This window comes from Zea mays, chromosome 6 (genome assembly GCF_902167145.1).
Source record: "Zea mays cultivar B73 chromosome 6, Zm-B73-REFERENCE-NAM-5.0, whole genome shotgun sequence".
NCBI lineage: Eukaryota > Viridiplantae > Streptophyta > Magnoliopsida > Poales > Poaceae > Zea > Zea mays.
Genome location: NC_050101.1, coordinates 86,746,105 through 86,752,834, shown reverse-complemented (window position 1 = coordinate 86,752,834; position 6,730 = coordinate 86,746,105).

Below are 6,730 nucleotides of genomic sequence, written 5' to 3'. Positions count from 1 at the left end.
ACCATCGGAAAGATCTGGCCGCGGGGCTCAGATCCAACGGCTGAGATTCCGTACCGGTTTACCGGGTCCCGACCTAGTCTGGGTCGGAGAAATTAAATCGGACGGCCAAAAACGCGTACCGATTCATTTAAGTGTGGGTCTAATCTGGGACGTCAGGATTAGATCTGAGGGCCTGAAGCGTAGAATACCCCTTCGGCTGAGCACTTTTTGCAAATGAGCCCCTGATCTTCATAAGTATCAACCCACCATCCTTGCTCTGTTGTAAGAAATTAAAACCAGGCCCAGAATTTTAGCACCGTAGCCCCTGTAGAACTCCAGAATTATGAGCATCGTCCAGACAACCAGTAAATGGAATAGAAAAATATGGAAAATGATTTTAGTATTAAAATATGTCGGGTACCATAATTAGGGGTACCCCCAACACTCCTAAACACGGCTAGTAACCACCATCAGCACAAACCGCAAATACTGATGGGCGCGGTTCAGGTCAAGGCTTCGTCTACCCAAGGGGCACGATCTCGCCTCGCCCGAGACCAGCCTCGGGCAGGAACTGTAGCCCCGAACGAAGTTACGTCTCGCACGAGGGCCTCCTCAGGCAGTGGGCGCACCCTCGGCACGCCCGAGGCCCAAATCGAGTAGGCTTCGTCGAGAAGCAACCTTGGCCAAATCGCCTCTCCAACCGATCATATCGCAGGCGCATTCAATGCGAGGATCGCCTGACACCTTATCCTGACACACGTGCCTCAGTCGGCAGGGTTGAAGTGACCGCAGTCACTTCACCCTTTCGTTGACCAACCTGACAGGAAAACAGCGCCGCTCGCTCCGCTCTGACTGCTGCGCCACCCACCAGGGTGAGGCTGACAACAGCCAAGTTCAGCCGCAGGCGCAACAGGAAGCTCCGCCTCGCCCGACCTGAGGCCTCGGCCTCGGAAGGAGGTCTCCGCCTCGCCCGACCCCAGGGCTCGGCCTCAACCTTGGCCTCGGAAGGTGGTCTCCGCCTCGCCCGACCCCAGGGCTCGGCCTCAACCTCGGCCTCGGGAGGAATCGCGTCCTCGCTCGACCCCGGCCTCGGCCTCAGGAGGAGTCTCCGCCTCGCCCGACCTAGGGCTCGGACCGACCGTGCCGCGGGGGATACATCATTACCCTACCCCTAGCTAGCTCAGGCTACGGGGGAACAAGACCGGCGTCCCAGCTGGCTCGCCTCGGTAACAAGTAATGATGGTTCCCCGCGTGCGTCCATGACGACGGCGGTTATCAGCCCCCTATGGAAGCAGGGAAACATCAACAAGATCCCAGCAGCACCGACAACTGTGCTTCTACAGGGCTCAAGCACTTCTCCGACGGCCACGATACCGCGTACACAGGGCTCTAGCACCTCTCCGACAGCCACGTTGGCATGTACACAGGGCCCAGACACCTCTCTGCCGGACACGTTAGCGCCTAGCTACACCCCCCATTGTACACCTGGACCCTCTCCTTGCATCTATAAAAGGAAGGTCCAGGGCCTTCATGCAAAAAGGTCGCGCGGGAGAACGAGCTAACGAACAAGCTCTCTCTCTCTCTCTCGCGCGAACGCTTGTAACCCCTACTACGAGCACACACCACCCCTGGCACGGGATAACACGAGCCGCGTTTTCCCCCTTGTGTTCCATCTCGCGCCAACCCATCTGGGCTGGGACGCACAGCGACAAATTTATTCGTCGGTCCAGGGACCCCCCCGGAGTCGAAACGCCGACAGTTGGCGCGCCAGGTAGGGGCCTGCTGCGTGTTAACGAACAACTTCCCATTGAGTTCCAGATGGGTAGTCTTCAGCAACCTCTTCAGCCCGGGATGCTGCTCCGCTTCGGGAGTCTCGAGTTCATGTCCCTCGACGGCAGCTACGACATGGTACTCCTCCCCCCGCAGCGCGACATCGACAACAACGGCTGTTGGGGGCCTTTGGCTTCCGAAGGTCCTCAAAAACATGATTTAACAATGTTTCTGGAGTACAATGTGTGAACAGTTATCTTCAGACATGAGTTAAAACCACAACGTGAAGAAGCACAGAAGCGGTACGAAGGATGGCGCGGAGCCGAAGCTGTGTGTAGAAGAGCTTCGGCATGATAGCGGAAAGGGAAACCGACTTAAAGATGAAAAGGCTGTTCAGACCTCGATGAATCGTTATAGAGTTATTAGCAGATGTAAAGGGCATAGGTGTAATTTTACATGGGTTGCGTCCCGTGCCTATAAATAGATGAATAGTAACCCTGTACTATTCACGCTGACTTGGCATTTGCTTTTGCGTCACGTTTGTACTTTTACCTTCTTTCAAGTCAAAGGTATATTTGTAACCCGATATCATTTCCATTTTTCCATAGCAATAAAATAGAAATGAGTTGATAATAATACATAACTGTTTATGTTATCTTTTATATTCCATGTAATTCCTTCTTCATTATGATATGTAATATTTATGAAGGTATGTCCTTCATAACCTTTGTCCGAAAATCATTATATCCCAAGTGAAATAATGCTTCGAAGGACGAAGGGCTTTAACGTTTAACATTTTCTGTGTTGCCTTGTTCTTAACTCTTAGCATTTGAGAACAAGTCCCCAACATTGGCTCCCACCTCCGGTGAACTCACTTCCACTTTTTGAGTTTCGAACACCTTCGGCAAGCATCGACCTTCGTCATGCCGCCAAAGAAAGCTTCAGCGACAGGGGCTGCAGCTCTGCAGCCGCTGGACCCGAACCAGGAGACCCTTTCTCTTCGAGAGGCCCGAAGCCAGAAGAGGAAGGCCACCAGTCCAACGCCCCAGGAGGACGACTTGGACCAAGAGATCAGGAATATGGAGATGCTCCATCAGCAAGTACAAAGGAAGAAGAAAAAGATGGCTCGGCTAGCTGATCTACAAAGGCAGATAGACGAAGCCTCTGAAGAAGTTTGTCATCTTGCTCAAGATGAGCAAAACCGAAGGCCTCAGCACAGAGAGCTTCATGAAGAGGGCTTCTTCAACGAGGATGACTGGTATGAGGATTTTCATCATGGAAATTTTGCTTTTGATGATGCTTCTCCTCTGTCAGCAGAATTGCAGGCTACACCTTGGCCTCCGTCTTACAAGCCACCCCAGCTCCCCATGTATGACGGACACTCAGATCCGAAGCAGTTTCTGATGAGTTACGAAGCAACAATATCTTCCTATGGAGGCAACACAGTGGTCATGGTGAAATCTTTCGTCATGGCAGTCAAAAATGTTGCACAAACCTGGTATTCCTCTCTTCGGCCAGGAACAATCACATCATGGCAAAAGCTGAAGGACATGCTGGTCACTAGTTTTCAAGGGTTTCAGACGAAGCCAGTTACCGCTCAAGCTTTGTTCCAGTGCACGCAAGATCAAGAAGAATACCTCCAAGCGTATGTCTGAAGGTTCTTGCGCCTGAGGGCACAAGCGCCAACAGTGCCCAATGAAATTGTCATTGAGGCCATGATTAAGGGGCTTCGGCCAGGACCTTCAGCCTAATACATCGCCAGGAAACCCCCTCAGACCCTGGAGAAACTGCTTCAGAAGATGGATGAATACATCCGCGCTGACAATGACTTTCGACAGAGAAGGGAGGAAGCTTACAGGTTCTCCGAAATGGCCAGGGGCTTCGGAGGGAGAATCCATCCTAGGCATGTCAGATCAATTCATTCCACTCAGAATGACGACAGGGGAAGTCAACAGCAGAGGCCGCAATATTCCTCCCAGGCTTCGGGGCAGCAACAGAGCTATCCTCGGCCCCCAGCTCCAAGGGGCAGAGGCGCCAGGGGCTTCGGAGGAAGGTTTGGGAATCAACCCAGAAAAATTTATTGCCTATTCTGTGGTGAGGACAAGGGCCACACTACCAGGATGTGCCATGTCACTATCCAGAAACAGAAAGAGATAGCAGAAGCTGCAGCCCAACAGAGCCAGCCGAAGCAAGTTATGCATACTGCTTCGTACCACTCACCGTATATTCCAGAGTATGTGGGTAACCACCCTGCAGCTTCTGTTGCTTCGGCAAGCCAACCTCAGGCATCTTGGCAATAGCCTCCACCTCCACCACCAATGCAACGAGGTCAGCAGCCAGAAGGGAGTCAGCACACTCACCACCAACGAGACTTCAGAGAGGAGTCCGAAGCTCGCACAGTCAATAGTACTATGCCAGAATCGAAGCATATTTACTAACAGATATCCTACCTCGGCAACAATTTTTGCATTCAGTATCATTTTCTTTTTAATAAGGAACAATTATTGAAAGCCTAAGTGTTTTTTGTCGTTTTCAATTTCTTGTAATAGCTTCGTTTTTGCCATAGTAAAAATATACCTTCTCCACAGAATAACGGAGTTCAAAAAAAAAGTTGCCGAAGCATAAGAACTTATGGTTACAAGGAGAATCTCCGAAATAACAAAAAGTCGTTCTAAGGAACGCAGCGTAAGTTTCCCGAAGCCACAAAAAGTCGTTCCTAAGGGAGCGCAGCGTAAGTTTTCTGCTCAAAAGTCGTTCCAAAGGGAATGCAGAGCTTACAGCGAAAAATAAACGCTGATACCGTCGAAATAGAAGGCGAAGAAGCTCCTAAGGGAGGCTTACAACGAAAAATAAACGCTGATACCGCCGAAATAGAAGGCGAAGAAGCTCCTAAGGGATGCTTACAACGAAAAATAAACGCTGATACCGCCGAAATAGAAGGCGAAGAAGCTCCTAAGGGAGGCTTGCAGCGAAAAGTCAGCGCTGATCTTCGACACAAATATCATTTTGCATAACATCACATCATCACATCATTTGCATAGCATAACATCATACATCATATTGCATCAATGACGCAAGAAGGGGGTTCAATGTTGATCTTCGAAGATTGTTTCAAAGAAGCAGTGCCAAGGCACAAAATAATTATTGAAGAAGCATACCTTCATCATGAAAAGATCTATTGCTTACTGATTTTACGAAGATTGGATGTTTTTATGAAATATGGATATTCTTCACGAAGCATGAAAAGAAGGGAAGGTGTTTTTTTCGCCGAAGGCTCAAAAACGGTATGTATGTAAAGTTTCATGCATCGTAAAGAATTAAGTTACAAGCAACTTATATATTACATTCAAAATTATAAAAATATTACATACTTTGTTCAGCAAATATTACATTCCAAATGTTTTTACATTAACAACTATTCTTCTTTCAAAACTGCTTCCGCAGCTTCGTTCAACAGTCGAGAAACAGCTTCATCTAAAATAGCTTCGGCCATTTTAGTGATTTCTTCCTCTCTCTTTGCTTCTGGGTCGGCCGTTGGCTCGAAGGGCTCTAGGGAAGGAGATAGCTCAGCTGTGATAGAAAACGTAAATAAGTTTGGAGTCGTAAAAAATAAAACATAAAGTTAGAAGTTATTAAGCAATACCTATCTTCTTTCTAGTTCCGCAGTTTTTTCAACTGCCTTCATCGCTTCTTTTGTACCATGAGAATCTTTTTCACTCTTTTTTATTATCTCGTGCGCCATCTTTCGGCCACCATTCTCCCAGATGTCAGTAAAGAATTTTCCGCCCACTAAGCTGGCTTCGGCCAAAGGGTCTTTTGTATCTTCAATACTTAAAGTAGCTTCGGCTTGGGCCAAAGTTTTCACATGGTCGCAGCCTGATTACTCCAAAATAGCCACAATTCCTTGGGCACCTGAGAAAGCGCAGACATCCCCGCGACCACTCAAAACTTCCTCAAAAGCTTCAGCTTCATTGCTGATCCAATCAATTGGACCTTCAGGATCACCTCTTGCGAAGTTGTCTTCGTTAGAGAGTGCGCCAACATTGGCGAAGCTAGTTTTTATTTTCTTAACACACTCTATAGACTTTTCATAACACCTTTCTTTGGATGCACGAAGTTCTTCAACGTTTTTCTCTAAATGATTTGTCCATTGTTCACTAATTTCTCGTTTAGCTTCTGCAACTGCGCATTTTTCTTTAGCTTCGGCTAGCTGTTTCCGAAGATCCTCAATTTCGCGCTTCTGGGCCTCAGCTTGGGCTTTGGAAGCAGCTTCATCTTCTTTTATTTTATTTACCAATGAATTTAATATTTTATCTTTCTCAAGACCTTCGTTTCTTAGCTCAATTACTTCGGAACGAAGGTTGTTTAAAGCTATGGTGCACCCTTCATCTTCGGCACTTTTTTTGCGCTCTGAGGGCATTGCTGAGAATAAGGCCCTGCAAAAGGAATGTAATATTAAGAAATAAACACACGAATTTTTAACCACGCAAAAAGTGTATTTTCTCACCTTTAAGCTGTTGTATGCTAAGCTGTCGGCCAATTCATCTTTTGACAAAACTGAAAGCCCATCTTCTAGAGTTGGGAATCCGAAGCTTCTTGCCATCTCCCGGCAGACAGAGATCTCCTTGCTGTCTGGGAGACAATACAAGAAGTCTTCTTCTCCGCTGCCATTGAATATCAACGCCCCTTTCGGATATTTTAATTTCTAGGCATAATGATGAGCTTCTCGTTTTTCTTCTTCAGATAGTATTTTGCCCGAAGCATGTCGCACAATATAATCAGGCAATTTGGAAGGTGCTTCGGGGGTTGAAGAAAGAGTTTTTTCAGACAGAATTTGCTTTAAAGTTTCCTTTCTACTTTCTCCTTTGGTTTCCAAGGATTTTTCTTTGGCAAACTCTGAAGGTCCAGTTTTGGTTTCAGCCTGGTGCTTTGTAGTTTCGCCTCCAGAGGCTGTTGTTTCAATTTGTGCTTTGTGAGCATC